The sequence below is a fragment of the Neofelis nebulosa genome, chromosome 17, assembly GCF_028018385.1.
Source record: "Neofelis nebulosa isolate mNeoNeb1 chromosome 17, mNeoNeb1.pri, whole genome shotgun sequence".
NCBI classification, from domain to species: domain Eukaryota; kingdom Metazoa; phylum Chordata; class Mammalia; order Carnivora; family Felidae; genus Neofelis; species Neofelis nebulosa.
In genome coordinates this window covers 17,241,716-17,260,668 of record NC_080798.1, presented here as the reverse complement: position 1 = coordinate 17,260,668, position 18,953 = coordinate 17,241,716, and the positions used below count along the sequence as shown (strand labels likewise).

Genomic DNA, 18,953 nt, shown 5'->3' with positions numbered 1-18,953 from the left:
AAAGGAGTAAAAATCACAGTGAGCTTCTCCAGCTCTCAGACTGGCATCCTTCTCCCAGCTGGGTGCTCTTTCCAGAACACAGCAGCCCAAATCCATCGTGACTTGTTCAGACTTTTGAGTTTTCCTGAGGAGATCCAAAATATTTATTGCTTCGTGTTTTCAAGTAATTGGAAAAGGGTCAGAAAAAGGAATGAAGTTCATTGAATAACAAAATTTCTTTTCAAAAACGTTCTGTTCCCAGTTAAAATGAAGCATAGCTGCATCGGGAGCATTTGCTGTGCAATTCTGAAACCAAACGAGACTCTACAAATCACTAACAATGAGCACATGGCTTCTACATAAAACCGCGTGAGAGAGGGACACCGTGGCTAGGAAGGTCAGCCAGGAAGGGGCTGCGCAGAGCCCACAGGGAGCCAGGGGCTGCTCGTGCTCTGGACCTACAGGTCAGCAGATCAGAGTGAACGGTCTCCTCCTTTCTTCCCCTGCTCCTGCAGTTTCTGGCTCTGCAGTTGTGGTGGCCACCGAGGCAGTGCTGTCCCTGGCCAGGAGGGGACCTCCACCACGTGTCCCATCAGAGCTTCACAGAGCAGCCCAGAGATTTAACAGCCTTCTAGTTGGAGATTTCTTTTACATATCTGGCAATACGTGGTGAATTTTATTCCTGTGATTTATCTCCGTGGACCTCTCAAGTGCATCTAGAGTAAGACATTCTGTTTCCAGATACTGTTTTGGAATACTGAGGGTACTGAGAAAAAAGTGCCTTACAACTTGCTAGTTCCACCTGGAAGGAAGAAAAATCATCTTAACCACAGACTACTGATGCCTTGTGGTGATCAGCATAAGGGGCTCCCTGCTCCCACCAGGGCCTCCAAGAAGTCCTCTCAGTAGAGGACAGAGCACCTTACCCCTTACATGAAGGCACCCAGCACCCTGCTCTGAGTGGAGTCACCTGGGGAGCCAGGCTGCCACAGGTGCCAGAGGCCTCTTGTCTGGGCCTCAGCTGGGCCCCTTGTGTCTCCTTTCTCTGCCCCCAAGTTCTCCGCTGCACAGCACCCACAGTGAGAGCCTGGGCATTTCCCTGGGGCTGTGACCACCCTGCAGGTGCCCCTGGCCTCATTGACCCAGTGGGGTGAGAGGGACAACGGAGACAGCCCTGCCTTTATCAGGGGAGGGGGCAACATCACCTTTGGCCTTGAACTGATGGTTGGAATGGGTAGTACAAGGGGCGGTGACACGTTTCAGTCCACAGAGGCCATCAGAAATGGCTTGTAATCCTGATCTTGTGCACACTTAGCTGTACACAGCCAAAAGAGGAGACTCCAAAATCAGAGAAATGGTCACCTGTAATGACCCAGAGTTGCAGATTCTCGACCCGGTGTGCAGCCCGTTATTAGCTTGGTATTAGGCAGCTTACATATTTATCAGGAAAACACTCCTAGAGCAAATCTTGAAAAAGATGAAGTAGCAGGAAAATGACAGAAGAGTAATTCATTTATGTAGTCCCTAGAGACACATCACTAAAATGCTTCAAGTCAAAGACCATCCCGCTGACAATAAACTTACAATAAAAATGGGATTATAATTTTCCTGAATTTTGGATAATCTTCAAATTTTCAAGGAACCACTGGTGATACTGCTGTGCTCGGGAGAGTAAAAGGTAAAGAGAGTGCCTCCCCTTGGTATTTTATATTGTCTCCCCTGGTTTCCGGAGATTCCTCAGGATATGGTCTGAATGGATGTTTATCAGCATGCCTATTAACCACAAGCAGAAACCTACTAGAAATCGGGGATCAGTGACCCAGTCATCAGCATACACCGCATACTGACTCAAAGATCTGCTTTGCAAATAGCCGTTATAGATACACAACACGAACGCCAGCGTACATGCGTATAGGAGCATCGGCTTTTCTCCTCGGATCAGAAACGGGAAAAAACAAGCACCGTTGCGCGTAGTGGAGGAGTAACGTGGCCAGGAGGCTGCGGTTGGGCGCGTGGCGCAGGCGCTGCGGCAGCTGGTAGGTGGGGCGCGGGGACGCACAGCGCCCGTACGCCCAGCGCAACAGCTGCACCGAGCCCAGCAAGCCCAGCGCGCACTGCAGGTAGGCGAACGCGTCCAGGTGGCACCCCTCGGCCGGCTCCATCACGGGGGACAGCGGGCGCGCCCATGGCCCAGTGTCCGCGGCGGCGGGCCACTTATAGAGCGGGGCGAGGGGCCGGGGGTGGGGGCTGCGGTTACCTGAGGCCAGTGCAGGCAGCAGACGCCAGGCATCGAGCCCCACCTCCGCCCCTTGCGGTCCGGAGGGCAGGCCAGATTGCAGATTTTAAAAAAGAAAGAAAAAAAACCTTTGTATTTAACCACAATTTGAGAAATACTACTCTAAAAAACAAATGATGTGATGGGATATTTACCTGGTCTTTGAAGAAATAGCTATATGGCTTTCAGTATTGTAATTAATATGACCAAAGACTCCCAAGAAAATAAGATCGTATTTACATCCTTAATGAAAATTTCAAGGCTGGGGCACCTGGGTGGCTCAGTGGGTTGAACATCCGACTTGGGGTCAGGTCATGTCTCACAGTTTGTGAGTTCAAGCCCCACATCAGGCTCACTGCTGTCAGCATGGACCCTGCTTTGGATCCTCTGCCCCCCCCCCCCCCCCCCCAGTCTCTCAAAATAAATCATTTTAAATTAAAATTTTTTTTTAACGTTTATTTATTTTTGAGACAGAGAGAGATAGAGCATGAACGGGGGAGGGTCAGAGAGAGGGAGACACAGAATCTGAAACAGGCTCCAGGCTCTGAGCTGTCAGCACAGAGCCCGACGCGGGGCTCGAACCCACGAACTGTGAGATCGTGACCTGAGCTGAAGTCGGACGCTTAGCCGACTGAGCCACCCAGGCGCCCCAAAATAAATCATTTTAAAAAAATTCGAAGCTGGCTGTAATCTCCCTCCTGTAGCACTTGTTTGTCCCATCTTGGCCATATAGTAAAGATCAGACCAGTGTCTAAGAAACTGCAAAAGATAATATCTTTTATTCAGAGGTGCCCCTCTTCCACCTCTAACATGAGGGCATTAGTCATCCTGTGGGACGTGCCTTACTGGCTGCAAACTCATCTATCATTTGTAACTACTTTCACTTTATCATTTTGATTTAACGATCAGATCAGTTCCAGGGTGCCTGTGTGGCTCAGTGGGTTAAGCACTGGAGTTCAGCTCAGGTCATGATCTTGCGGTTTGTGAATTCAAGTCCCATGTAAGGCTCAGTGCTGACAGCTCAGAGGCTGGAGCCTGCCTCAGATTCTGTGACTCCCTCTCTCTCTGCCCCTCCCTGCTCATGTTCTGTCTTTTGAAAAATAAATAAATGTTAAAAAGATAAAATAAAGATCAGATCAGTTCCAGTGCCCCACATTTTAGATAACACTTACGGTTTACTCTCTACCCTCTCAATATTTGTCCCTTCAAGCAACTCCCAGACGTAGCAGAGATCACACTTGCACATTAGACCACCACATCTTAGAAAGTTATTATCCAACATGCAACAAGAAAGTAAAATTTCACAATGGTTGAGGCTGATACCACAAATTTGCATGTTACTTAAGCCTCTCTAATACATGCAGAGGGATCATCAATGGTAAGAAACAACTTTGGAGTGGGCACCAGTCATAGCATAGCTCTCTACCAAGCTCATTTAACAGAGACTATATTGGGAGTATTACATAAAATGGTTGCTCATGATGCTTTCAGTTGTTAAATTTAGTTAGAGGAGATATAGCAGCTGGTTATTTGGGAACACTAAAACAGTCATTAGTTATGCTCCAGAAACAGCTGCTGAAGCTTTGCCTTGGCTTTGATGCTGGCACTCTGACCCAAGCAGCTGCCAATGCAGCTGATGTTAATCTGTATTTGTTGGTATACAAAGTTATCGGTACACATCAGTGGCTAACTTTCCATGGCTTGCCAAGCTAAGAAAAATGAAACTACTGACACTGAATTAACAGTGTCAAAAATTAAGAACTTTCATAAACATATACATTCTTTAGGATCCACCGAATCCACTGCTAGGTATGTATCCAAGACAAATGAAAACGTAGATCTATACAAAGACTTGTATACAAATGTTCATGGCAGCTTTATTTGTAATAGTCCCAAACCTGAAACAACCCAATTATTCATCAACAGGTGATTGGATAAACAAATTATGGTATGCTTACTCAGCAATAAAAAGAAACTGCTGCCACATGGATGGAGTCGTGGATGGATTTATCCATGAATTCACAGATTTCACGGATGGATTGATCACACAGTTGGTTAAGCAATTAAGTCTGTTAAGTATCTAAGCAAATGAAGCCAGATACCAAAGACAATGTCTAATTCCACTTATATAAAGTTTTGAAATAAGCAAAACTAATCTATGGAAATGGAAGTCAGAAGAATGATTATCTCAGAAGAGGATGGTTATTGTCTGGGAAGAATCCCTGGGAACTTTCTGAGGGGATGGAAATATTCTATTTCTTGATCTGGATAGTAAATACACAATTATATCCATATGATGTATACTTAAGATTTTTATATTTTACCATATGTAAATTATACTCTAATTTTTAAAAAGGGAAAGAGAGGGGCGCCTGGGTGGCTCAGTCGGTTAAGTGTCCAACTTCAGCTCAGGTCATGATCTCACAGTTCGTGGGTTCGAGCCCCGTGTTGGGCTCTGCGTTGACAGCTCAGAGCCTGGAGCCTGCTTCAGGTTCTGTGTCTTCCTCTCTCTCTGCCCCTCCCCCACTCACACTCTGTCTCTCTCAAAAATGAATAAACATTAAAATAAATTAAAAATAAATAAAAATAAAAAAGAGAAAGAAAAAACCCTTCAGTCATTAAATAAATGGGTGGGGAAGTTTTAGAGACATGAGTCAGGGTAGAGAAAAGGGAAAAAGTAATGATGGGCAAACAGCCTGACACCTGTGGACTAATCAAGGGCCTACAAATATTTCAGACCTACGTATAGGCTTTAAGATATGAGAACTACAATAGGAAAATTAACATTTATAATCCAGTGTCTCTAAAATTCAATTTGGCCAGTTTAATTCTCAATAGTGTTTTATGTAGATATATAAAAATAATTTTGATGTAGGCTGTGCTTTTTATTGCATTTGATTTTAAGTGTGCTGAAGGCTTCATAAGTCCTGAAAGTTTATTTTGGTCTTAAAATAGCACTGCCCCTTCCTTCATTTCCTCTCTTCCTTCTGTTTTGTCTTCTTCATTCTCACACGTCTGAACTGGAAATAGTCTTCTACACCAAGGATCTTGGCCTCTGCCCTCCACATTTTAACGTGGTTCAGCATACTCAGTCCTCATTTAACTCCTCGTGAAAGGACTTTTCACTAGGCCCAGTGGCAATTTTTAGGAAAGACATGGGATTCTTTCTGATTAGAGATCTGGCCCATTTCCCCTGGTCTACAGGCCTCAAAATAATCAAATTTTCTCACAAGCCAACCAAAATCTAGGTTGCTTTTAGGCAAACTTTGAGACCCAATACATTCAATGCAAAGGGAAAGTTTGCTATAACATGATTAAATAAAGCATGTACCCATTCTTCTTACTTTAGCAAAACCCTGCAAACCCTTCCTAGTAATTCTTGGGGTATAGTCCATATAGAAATGGAGACTTCCAATTTATCCTTTGAAAATCATAGGACAACTAACAGTACTCTTGCATCAGAATTTCATCTGAAACTTCTGACTTTACAGATATTATATCTTAATCATAGGCTTAGGAAGTATGTGATTATGCTTGTTTTTTTTTTTTTTTTCAGAGCTGCTTCTTTTTGAGATCATTAAGTCAAGTTTTAGGACATCATTTGGACTTGAGAATTATATGTAATGCAATTCTGTTGAAAAGAAATATAGATACCTGATCCATGCCTCCTAACTTTATCTTTGGTTTTGCTGGGTCCTGTTTGATTCTTTTACCTCAGGTGCACATAGGGTTTTGGCTTTTTTTTTTTTTTAAAGATTTTATTTTAAGTAATCTCTGCACCCAACGTGGGGCTTGAACTCACAAAGCCAAGATCAGGAGTTGGATACTCCACTGACTGAGCCAGCCAGGTGCCCCACAGGTGCATATAAGTTATATAAATAATAGCACTTCTACATTAGGTTACTTAGCTGGTTAGTGTACTAGATTTTGATATTATAAAATAATATCAAGATTATATTTCCTATCCATTGATATCAGGCATGGCAATGTATAAAAGTGACATAGCCAGTTCAAAGCAGAAGCTTTAAGAGCTGTTGAATGGTTTCACCATCTCTTTTTTCCCTCTGCCACAAGACTTTTATGTTCTAAGTGCTGCTTCTTCAACCTAGGTCCTGGAATAAAGGTGGTATGGAACAGAACAGCTGCCAACTTATAATGGACATGGATATGAGAAATAATTCCTTGTTGTTGTAAGTCCCTAGGCTTTTGGAGTCATTTGTCATAACATCATAATTTGTCCTAAACTGATCAACAAAGTTATTTATTTTAAATAATGTTATAGTACTCATGAACCCACCACCCAGCATATTATCTTTAACTTTGATAATAACCTATATGTTATTATATATAACCTCACCCTTACCCCTTCCTCTCCAAATGGAGCAAATATCATCCTGAATCCTGTGTTCATTAGTCCCTTGCTTTGCTTCTATGTAGTTTTACTGCATTTATATGTTTTGCTAAAAAGTAGATTTTTATCAAATTATTTTTTACTTTATAAAAAGGTCAATTATATGTAATCTTTGGAATCTTTTCTAACATTATCATAAGATTTTCTGTACTGTTGTGTGACATTGCTATTCATTTTGACTGCTATATAATTAATTCCATTGTGAGAACAAAGCACTTTCTCCAGTTGATGGACATCTGGGTTATTTCTGTGTTTTGGCTGTTGAGAGCAGTGCAACAATGTACATTCTTGTATATGTCTCCTGGTGTTCATGTGTAAGAGCTTATCTTGGGTGTATTCCTAGGAATGGAGTTCCTGGGCATGTAAATGTGCAACCACAGAAGATAAAACGAAATATTTTACAAGATGGCCTACTCATTTAAGTTCCTACAAGTAATTAACAACTGAACTTGGGAACACGCATCCTCTCCAACACTTGGTATTTGTATTGAATAGCTTCTATTTGCCCCTCCCCATCAATTCTGTACCCTTTTCACCCTACTCTATGCCCCAGAGGCTGACCTGTATGGATTTCATCAATGTCAGGTATGTATATAACAAATATACTTTCCTAATTTGTACCTTGTTTTTTGTAGTTTCTAGTTGCATCCATCTGCCTACCAGGAGATCAGAGAGAGAGACAGAGAGAGAGAGAGAGAGAGAGAGAGGAGAGTGAATGAGGCATTTATCTCCCCACCTCCTTTTTGTCCTTGTAGAAGTGTGGTATTGACTATGTCCCTCAGCTAAAAGTCTCAGCTCCTGACAAGCCTCCCTTCCACATAGCCCTCTCTATTTGGGGGTTCTGGTAGTCTCTTCCCCTGACTCCTCTCACGCTTAGGGTAATAATGGATCTCTGTCTCAGGATATTGTGGTTTCTCTATTACTGTCCACATTTTTATAAATAGTTCCTTTAATAATTGCTACTCAACTTACCCAATTTGAGTGATATCTATTTCTTGAAAGGCCTTGACTGATACATTATTGTTAGACTCTAAATTTCCTAATTGGGAGGATGTAAAATGATATTTTGCTGTGCTTGTGAACTTGCATTTCTCCTATCCTTAATTACATTGAATCTCTCTTCATATATTTATTGATCTCATACTTTCTTTTTTGAAATGCTTGTTTATGTTTCCTGTCAATATTCCTATTGGGTTGTTTTACTTTTATTACTGATTTTATTTTTATTTATATATTTTTTAAAGTTTATGTATTTATTTTGAAAGAGAGTGCATGTGAGTGGGGAAGGGGCAGAGAGAGAGGGAGAGAGAAAACCCCAAGCAGGCTCTGTGCTATCAGTACAGAGTCCGACGAGGGACTTGGTCCCATGAACCATGACATCATGACCTCAGCCAAAATCAAGAGTCAGATGCTCAACTGACTGAGCCACTCAGTGGCTCCTTGCTTTTCTTACTGATTTTAGAAATGTTTGAAATATATATATTCTTTTTTTTTTATTTTTAATGTTTATTTTTTGAGAGAGAAAGAGAGTGCAAATGGGGAAGGGGCAGAGAGAGAAGGAAATACAGAATCCGAAGCAGGCTCCAGGCTCCACGCCATCAGCACAGAGCCAGATGCAGGGCCTGAAGTCACAAACCATGAGATCATGACCTGAGCCAAAGTCAGACACCCAACCGACTGAGCCACCCAGGATCCCCCAAAGTATATATATTCTTGATATCAATTCTTTATTAGTTATGTGTATGGCATATGTCTTTTCCTAATTTATAACTTTTTTGTGTTTTAAAATTTCATTTGATGGTGACTGAACACTTACAATGGCCAAATATATAAATTGTTTCAGTTTTAATCAACAATTTGTGTGTTTTATTTTAAGAAATATTTTCTTACCTCAATGTCTAAAAGGTATTCAACTATATATATATATATTTTTACCAGTGTTTTAAGTTTTAACATTAAAATCCTTCATCTGTATGGCTTTATCTTTGAGTATTGTTGAAGGTTAGATCTCATCTTTTTGCCAAATAAAAAAAACAAATTTTCCAGCTCCCGATTAAACTGTTCCTTCTTTCCTCACTGGCCTGTTGTCTCCAAGTGTACTGGAATGAATGGCGGCCTAGATTTACCATATTCATGGATTCTAAGATTTACCATATTCATGAATTCTAAGATTAAGATTCTAAGATTCTAAGATTGTTCAATTTTCATGTAAATTAATAAATAAATTAAATGTAATCCCCCCAAAAATTTCAGCACAATTTTTTGTGGAAAATGTCAGGCCAATTCCAAAATATATGCAGAAATGCAAAGGATCTGTATCACTAAGGAAATGTGAAGAAGCTGAAGGATTTACATTTCCAGATATCAAGACTTGTGTTAAAGTCACAGTTGGGGAAGTCTGGGTTGCTCAGTCAGTTAAGTGTCCAACTTCGGCTCAGGTCATGATCTCACAGTTTCCTGAAGTTCAAGCCCTGCATCAGGCCCTGTACTGACAGCTTAGAGTCTGGTGCTTGCTTCAGACTCTATGTCTCTCTCTCTCTGCCCCTCCCCTACTCACTCTGTCTCTCTCTGTCTCTCTCAAACATTAAAAAAAAATTGTTTTAATAAAAAAATAAATAAATAATATAAAGTCACAGTAAACAAATCTGTAGTTTGGTGCAAAGATAAGTAAGTAGATAATAGGACAGAATAGAAAGTCCGAAAATAGACTGAACATTTTTAGACACCAGGTTTATGACAAAGAAGCCACTGAATTTCAATAGTTAAATAATGGTCTTTTCATTGCATAGTGCTAAGTCAACTGGATATCTATGTGAGGAAAAAAATGAACCTTGATCCTTAGTTCAAATTATACATAATAATTCAAAACCAATAGCAGACCTATATGTACAAGGTAAAACAAAGTTTCTGGAAGAAAACATAGGGAAATGTCTTTATGATATTGGTACGGCAAGGATTTTTTTAAAATTTAATGTTTATTTATTTTTGAGAGAGACACAGAGAGTGGGGGGAGAGGGGCAGAGAGACAGGGAGACACAGAATCTGAAGCAGGGCCCAGGCTCTGTGCTGACAGCTCATGTGGGGCTGGAACTCACAGACCACAAGATCATGACCTGAGCCAAAGTTGGATGCTCAACCAACTGAGCCACCCAGGTGCCCCGTGGTATGGCAAGGATTTTTAAAATTGATACAAGAAACACTGACCATAAAAGAAAAAAAACACTGATAAATTAGATGTCCCTAAGATTTAAGAAATTCTATTCATTACGCGATACCTTTAAAAAAGTAAAAAGTCAAGCTAGTGGGAGAAATAATTCATATCTCTGGCAAAGAATATATATCCAGAACATATATCCACAAATTAATAAAGACATACAAGCCAGTAAATATGTGGACAATATACAATAGGCACTTCACAAATGAAGATACCTAAATGGCCTATAATATACAAAAAGATATTCCACATCATTAGTTATCAGAAAAATGCAGTGTTACAACTACACTCCCAGATGTCTTTTTTGCCATTGTTTTCATCAGAAAAGAATCCAAAGAGGGTCCATGCATTGCTGTTGTCTCTGAAGTCTCTCTTAATCTAGAATATTCCTTTGTTTTCACGCCATTGCTTTAATTAATCAAACAGGTTAGTTGTCCTGAAGAAAACGCAACTTGCCTGATTGCTTCTGTTTCTCTACATTTTATGTGTATTGTTAGTAAATGAAATTAAACATTTGATTAGATTTTAAAAATTATTGGCTCTGTCTTTATGCTGTATAACATCAATTAGCACAGAATACTTAGTTGTCCTACTTTGAGGCTGAGATTGACCAGTGATGAAACTGATCTTTCCACTTAAAATTAAAAAAAACTTTTTAATGTTTATTTATTTTTGAGAGATACACACACAGTGCGACTGGGGCAGGGGTAGGGAGAGACAGAGACAGAGAATCCAAAGCAGGCTCCAGGCTCTGAGCTGTCAGCACAGAGCCCAGTGTGGGGCTCCAACCCACAACTGGGGGGATCATGACCTAAGCTGAAGTCTGATGCCTAACCAACTGACCCACCCAGGTGCCCCTGATCTTTCCACTTTAAAGTTATATTTTAGGGGTGCCTGGGTGGCTCAGTCGGTTTAGCGGCCAGCTCTTGATTTCAGCTCAGTTCATGATCTCATGGTTTGTGGAATCAAGCCCCACGTCAGGCTCTGCACTGACAGCAAGGAGCCTGCTTGTAATTCTGTCTCCCTCTCTCTCTGCTCCTCCCCTGCTCATGCTCTTTCTCTCAAAATAAATAAAGTTTAAAAAAATCATCATGGTGATATCCTAATAACTTAAAAAAAATAAAGTTGTATTTTATATAGGGTGACACGTTGGTATCCTAAAACTACCCATTTCTCAATCACCCTTTATTTAGGGTTTTAGTATTCATTGATACTTACCGCTTGAATCAGTTACTTCATTGAGGTTGTAAAATGTTGATTTTTCTAATTCTAGCATTGTTCTTACAATTGTTAACTAGAACTATTCTGTATAGAACTTTTCTTTATAAATTATTTAGCTATTTTATACCTTTACTAGGACTATTTGGTACTATGAAATACAATTCGTATGGAGAAAGCAAAATAAAATTTTAATTCTCTTTAATTATGTTTTTATTTTTATTTTTTTAAGAGAGAGTACAAGCAGGGGAAAGGGGCAGAGGGAGAGAAAGAGAGAATATGGGGCTAGATCTCATGACCCTGGGATCATGACCTGAGCCAAAATCAAGAGTCAGATGCTCCACCAACTGAGCAACCCAGGTGCCCCTAATTATCATGCTTTTCATATAAGAAGTTGGTACTATATATATATATATATATATATATATATATATATATATATATATATATATATATGTATATAAAGGAAGCAGGGGAGGGTCAGCGAGAGGCAGACATAGGATCTGAAGTGGGCTCTGCACTGACAAGTGAGCCTGATGTGGGGCTTGAATTAAAAAATGGTGAGATCATGACCCAAGCTGAAGTCAATGCTCAACCAACTGTGCCACCCACGTGCCCCCCCCAAAAATGAGTTTTGATTTCTTGCAGACAGTTGATCTTATGGATTTTCACAAATTGCTATATTTCAATCATCTGTAGTTGTTAGTCTTTTTCTTGTTAAAATTGTCTTATCTTTGGGGCCCTGGATAGCTCTGTTGGTTAAGGTTGATCTCAGCTCAGGTTATGATCTCATGGTTCATGGGTTCAAGTCCCACATCGGGCTCTGCGCTGACAGTGCAGAGCCTGCATTGGATCCTCTGTCTTCCTCTCTCCCTGTCTCTGTCTCTTCCTCTCTCAAAAACAAGTAAGTATTAAAAAACACTGTCTTATGTTTGGTCAGTAAGAGTCCTTTGAAGATGATTCCTGTGTCTTTTAAAATGACCCCAGTAGTCTTTGATAACTTTCCTGTTTTCTGATCACTGAGAGTACCTATGCATTTTGTAACTGATGTGTGGTTTAACTGCAATGTGATGAGTGCAGTTTAAGATATCATCTACTGGTATTTGGTTGATACTTGCTTTTTTTTTCATTGAAGTCTAATTAACATACAGTGTTACATTAGTTTCAAGTGTGCAATAAGATTCAACAATTCTATACCTTACTCAGTGCTCATCTGTCGCGACCGGCGCGGTCACACCGAGGTCAGGGTCCTGAGGGTAGGGGAATGCAAGAAAAAAAGAGAGAAGAGAGAAAGTTTGGGAAAAGGAGGGTCCCCTGGGCTGATGGCCCAAGTGACGGCTTTATTGTTGCTGTACACAATCTTTTATAATATAAGACTCTTATGGATCAGGTCATTCTAAGAATAAACAGGTTTCACATGATCACTGCCAGCCAAAACATTTAGTTCTGTGTACCTTGTGAACTTTCTGAACGGGTCACAAGACCTTGTTGATAGATTGCTAGCAAAACACAGTTCCCATGTTTGTTTCTATCTGACTCGGGGTAGAAAAAGGGAGGTAGCATTACTGCCAACACCTGCAGACCACAGGCTTCAGGAACTTTCTCAGCCTTGACAAGGCTTTCGTATGCCCTTGAAAGTGGGGGAATGGGAGGGGGAACCACCGGGTTGGCTTGAGTCAACAGGGAACATTGCTCGACCCGGTCTCAGCCTGGCACCGGGGCCTGGCCCCCCACACTCATCGCGATAACTGTACTCTTAATCCCCTTTATTTCACCCCCCCCTCCCCCTTTCCTCTGGTAACTACCAGTTTGTTCTCTGTATTTAAGAGTCTGGGGTTTTTTTTTTTCCTTTGTTTTGTTTCTTAAGTTCTGCATCAATGAAATTGATACTTTATTATCAACTTCCATAAATGCTCCAGGTTTGCTTGGAAAGAATGTATATTTTGAAAGTTGCCAGCTGCATGTGCTAGATATGTCCCAGTAGGTAAAATTCATTAACTGTGCTATTCAAACTATCTATAAGCTTAATAACCTGTCTGCTTGATCAGTCACTTAGAACAATTGTAAAATCTCCCATCACTATAGTCATTTTACCTCTGTTTCCTCTCTTCATTCTCAGAATTTTACTTACTGCCACTTAAACTACTTTTGTCAAGGTCACCAATGACTTTAACACTGCTAAATAACCGAATGATCAGTTTCTCAGTCTTTTTATTTGACCAATTAGCAAAATTTGATAAAGTTCATTACTTCCCCCTTTTTAAAACACTTTTTATTCACTTTGCCTCCAGTATATGACCGTTTTTTGGTTTTCTCCTAATTCCCTAGGTCTACTTTCTTGTCACCTATGCTGCTTCCTCTTTGCTTCTCTGATCTCTAAATGCTGGAATTCTGCCACACACCCGCCCCCCCCCCCCCCCCCCCCGCCCCGAGGTCAGTCCTTAGATCTCTTCTCATCCAGTCCATTGGCTTTAAGTACAATTAATATCCTAACAACTCATGAAAGTATATCTCTAGTCATCCTTATCTTCTAGATTCCGTATCCATATATCTGTCTAGTAGGATTCTGTGCTTGGAAATCTAGGCATATCCCCTTGTTCATCTAGACCCACAAAACAGCTGGTACGACAGATTTTCCATCTCAACAGATAGACATTACATCTTTCAAGTTGATCAGGCCAAAGATCTTGGCAATAGCTTTGATTCTTCTCTTCGTCTAATGAACCACATCAAACCTATCAGCTAAGTCTTTACAGCTCTACCTTGAAAATGTCTCAAGAAATTTACTACTTCTCAATACATCAACCACTATCACACAGATCTAAGTAACTTTTATCTGAAGCCTCTTGATTTGTATCTCTGGTTCCACACTTGCTCCTTTATTATGATTAGGTCCTATAAGACAATTTTTAAGACAATTCTTTTAAAACTTAAGTCAGATTGTGTTAATCTTTTGCTTAAAGCCTTCCAATGGTCTTACAGTTATTACAAAACGAAACCTAAACTCCTTCCTAGACTCATCTTTAAGGCACTACCTAATCTGGCTCTCAATCTCTTTCTAAATTTTATCAATTACTACTCTCTTCTTAATTTACTCTAACCGAAGTCCTACTCCTTATCAATACTTGAATATATCAGGCATGCTCTCACTGAAGGGTCTTTAAAGATTCTGTTCTCTATAGTTAAGTGTTCTTTATCCAAATTTCCCCATGACTTATTCCCTCACTTCCTTCAGTTCTCTACTCAAATGTCATCTTCTATTTCCACTTTTTGTAGTGACAAATGGCCTTATTTCAGATTAATCCATAAAAGATAATAAACTTTGGTAAAAGATCTGTATGCTAAAGACTATAGAAAGCTTATGAAAGAAATGGAAGAAGTCACAAAGAAATGGAAAATGCTCATGGACTAGAAGAACAAATATTGTTAAAATGTCAATGCTACCCAAAGCAATCTACACATTCAATGCAATCCCAATCAAAATGGCACCAGCATTCTTCACAGAGCTAGTACAAACAATCCTAAAATTTGTATGGAACCACGAAAGACCCCAAATAACCAAAGTAATGTTGAAAAAGAAAACCAAAGCTGGAGGCATCACAATTATGGATTTTAGCCTGTATTAACAAAGCTGTAATCATCAAGACAGTATGGTATTGGCACAAAAACAAACACAAAGATCAATGAAATAGAATAGAGAACCCAGAAATGGACCCACAAATTTATGGCCAACTAATCTTCAACAAAGCAGGAAAGAGTATCCAATGGAAAAAAGACAGTCTCTTTAGCAAATGGTGCTAGGAGAACTGGACAGCAACATGCAGAAGAATGAAACTTGACCACTTTTTTTACACCATACACAAAAATAAATTCAAAATGGATGAAAGACCTAAATGTGAGACAGGAAACCATCAAAATCCTATAGGAGAAAACTGGTACCAACCTCTTTGACCTCGGCTGCAGCAACTTCTTACTTGACATGGCTCCAATGGCAGGAGAAATAAAAGCAAAAATTAAGTATTGGGATCTCATCAAGGTCAAAAGTTTCAGGGGTGCCTGGGCAGCTCAGTTGGTTAAGCGTCCAACTTTAGCTCAGGCCATGAACTCACGGTTCATGACTTCGAGCCCCACATCGGGGTCTATGCTGACAGTTCGGAGCCTGGAGCCTGCTTCAGATTCTGTGTCTCCCTCTCTCTCTGCCCCTCCCCTGCTCACACTCTGTCTCCCGAAAAATAAGCATCAAAAATTAAAAAAAAAAATCAAAAGCTTCTGCCCAGCAAAGGAAACAATCAACAAAACTAAAAGGCAACTGACAGAATGGGAGAAGATATTTGCAAATGACATATTGGATAAAGGGTTAGTATCAAAAATCTATAAAGAATTTACCAAACTCAACACCTTAAAAACAAATAATCCAGTGAAGAAATGGGCAGAAGACATGAATAGACACTTTTCCAAAGAACACATCCAAATGGCAAACAGACACAGGAAAAGATACTCAACATCACTCATCTTTAGAGAAATACAAATCAAAACCACACTGAGATACCACCTCACACTGGTCAGAGTTAAAATTAGCAGTTAAAAACTGCTAAAATTACTCTCAACAATAGCCAAATTATGGAAAGAGCCTAAATGTCCATCAACTGATGAATGGATAAAGAAATTGTGGTTTATATACACAATGGAATACTACGTGGCAATGAGAAAGAATGAAATAATGGCCTTTTGTAGCAACGTGGATGGAACTGGAGAGTGTGATGCTAAGTGAAATAAGCCATACAGAGAAAGACAGATACCATATGGTTTCACTCTTATGTGGATCCTGAGAAACTTAACAGAAACCCATGGGGGAGGGGAAGGAAAAAAAAAAAAAAAAAGAGGTTAGAGTGGGAGAGAGCCAAAGCATAAGAGACTGTTAAAAACTGAGAACAAACTGAGGGTTGATGGGGGGTGGGAGGGAGGGGAGGGTGGGTGATGGGTATTGAGGAGGACACCTTTTGGGATGAGCACTGGGTGTTGTATGGAAACCAATTTGACAATAAATTTCATATATTGGAAAAAAAATAAAAAAATAAAAACTGCTAAAATTAACGACTCAGGAAACAACAGATGTTGGTGAGCATGTGAAGAAAGGGGAACCCTTTTGTACTGTCGGTGGGAATGCAAACTGGTGCAGCCACTCTGGAAAACAATATGGAGGTTCCTCAAAAAATTAAAAATAGAATCACTCTATGACCCAGGAATTGCACTACTAGGAATTATCCAAAGGATACAGGAGTGCTGATTTGAAGGGGCACATGCACCCCAATGTTTATAGCAGCGCTATCAACAATAGCCAAATGGAAATTTCTTATGGAAAGAGCCCAAATGACCATCAACTGATGAGTGGAGTAAAAAGATGTGGTGTATATATATATACATATGTATATATATATACACACACACACACAAGAGAATAGTACTCGGTGATGAGAAAGAATGAAATCTTGCCATTTGCAACAATGTGGATGAACTAGAGGGTATTATGCTAAGCGAAATAAGTCAGAAAAAGATATCATATGATTTCACTCATATGTGGAATTTCAGAAACTTAACAGATGATCATAGGGAAGGGTAGGAAAACTAAGATAAAAACAGAGAGGGAGGAAAACCATAAATAGGGAGAACAAACTGAGAGTTGATGGGGGTTTGGGGTGGGAGGGTGGGGAAAATGGGTGATGGACATTAAGGAGGGCACTTGTTGGGATGAGCACTGGGTGTTATATGTTAAGTGATGAATCCCTGGAATCAACTCCTGAAGCTAAGAGTACACTGTACATTAGCCAACTTGAAGATAAAAATAAATACATAAATATTAATTCAAAATAAAATGTTTCATGGATTGCAAAAAAAGATAATCAACTCTGGACTATATATATTTTATACACACACACGCACACACACAATGTGAAAGCATTGGGGAACAACCAAAAACAGGCAAAAAAATTGAAGGGAAGTTGACCTTTGAAAAAAAGAAAAGTATACTGTGAGACATTAATTTTTAAACAGGTTATCATGTAATGGAACTTTCCAGCCTCTGTGGTATGGGGTAGCTAAACTCAAATAGAGAGCCACAGTATTATTGTCCTGAGAAGTTGGAGGATGAAGTTTCAGGCTGTTTTAAAAACTCTTTAAAAATAAAGTTAAATTCCAGAAAGGAGGAGCTACAGAGAGGATATTCAACATCTACTTATAAATTCTGTCCAAATCTTTGGCTGATGCCTGAACTTCACAAATTTATGTAAACTCCAAAGAGCCTATAGAAATCAATAGCTAGAAGATGTAAAGAATGAAGCAGATATTTCAGCTATTGCTGGATTTTAAATCCAGCCAATGTAGCTGTTTTTAGGACAAAGACAACATTCTCCAGAAAATTATAACAAAATTCATAATCTCTACAACATATTCACAAGGTTCAGTATACAATCAAAGTAGATAAGCAAAAATATACGAGAGGTAAGAAAGAATCAAGAGAAAAAGTTATCAATAGAGAATGACTCTAAAATAGTTCAGATGTTGGCATTAAAAAAATTGGGTATTTCTAACCTTTTGCATGTGCATGTGTTAAAACATTAATAACATAAAACTTAACATTTTAACAATTTTACCTGTACAATTAAGTGGCATTAAGTATATTCATAGTATTTTATAATCCTATTTCCAGAATTTTCTCATCTGAAACAGAACCAATGTACCCATTAAACAATAATTCTCCATTTCTTCCTCCTTTATTCCAGTAATCTCTATCATACTTTCTGTATGAATTTACCTATTCTAGTTACCTTATGTACATGGGAATCATACTTTTCCAAGGTTCAGTTATGTCGTAGTATGTATCCAAATTTGTTTTGCATGGCTGCATAATATTCCACTTTTTGTATATCCTACATTTTGTTTATCTGTTCATCTATTGCTGGACACTTGGATTGTTTCCATTTTTTGGCTATTCTGAATATGCCACTATGAACACTAGTGTACAAGGATCAGTTTGAACCCCTGCGTTCAATTCTTCTGGATATATACTTAGTTAGAGAAATGCAGAATCATATGGTAATTTTTTGAGGAATTGCTAAACTGTTTTCCTCAGCAGCTACACCATTTTACATTCCTGTCAAAAATGCACAAGGGTTCTAATTTCTGCACATACTCATCAAACACAGGTTTTGTTATGTAGATAACACATGAACTTTGAAAACTATTTTTTAAAAAACAAGTCTACAAAAATTAGGTATGCTGGCAAAACTGGACTTAGCATAAAACCTACTAAAGAAGAGACTATGGGAGTGCCTGGGTGGCTCAGTCAGTTAAGCTTAAGTTTAACTTAAGTTTAAGTTAAACTTAAGTTTAACTTCAGCTCAGGTCATGATCTCATGGTTTGTGTGTTCAAGCCCCGCCTCTGTGCTGACAGCTCAGAGCCTGGAGCTGCTTCGGATTCTGTGTCTCCCTCTCTCTCTGCCCCTCCCCTGCTTGTGCTCCGTCTCTCAAAAATAAACACTTAAAAAAAGAAAAAAAAAAAAAAAGGAATGAAGAAGAGACTCTGAAATGACAATACTCCTTTAGATACTTAAATTTTGGTAAATTGTTGCTTTCATGAAAATTGGTCCCTGCAATTTACAAATGTAAGTCAGCGTCAATCTTTAAAAGTAGCTAATAAAAGTCAAAAGTGATACGGTCATGTTTGTATATCACTACTTTAGTTTGAGGTTTTCTTTTGTGAAATCACCCTCGAACAAATATAGTTAATATTCAAGCATTCAATGCTAAAGTTCACTTTTAATAGCTCCTATTCTAATCTCCCTTTTAAAAAGGCACCA

The 18,953-nt window shown here is 39.4% G+C and overlaps 1 protein-coding gene and 1 pseudogene across 1 annotated transcript in view; both read right to left on the bottom strand.

The window, feature by feature from the left end:
• ZNF568 (zinc finger protein 568) overlaps positions 1-18,953 on the bottom strand; it is a 166,859-nt gene that overhangs the window by 30,220 nt on the left and 117,686 nt on the right. The gene's annotated exons all lie outside the window — the stretch shown is intronic.
• On the bottom strand, positions 1,560-2,296 carry LOC131500334 (3-oxo-5-alpha-steroid 4-dehydrogenase 1-like; annotated as a pseudogene).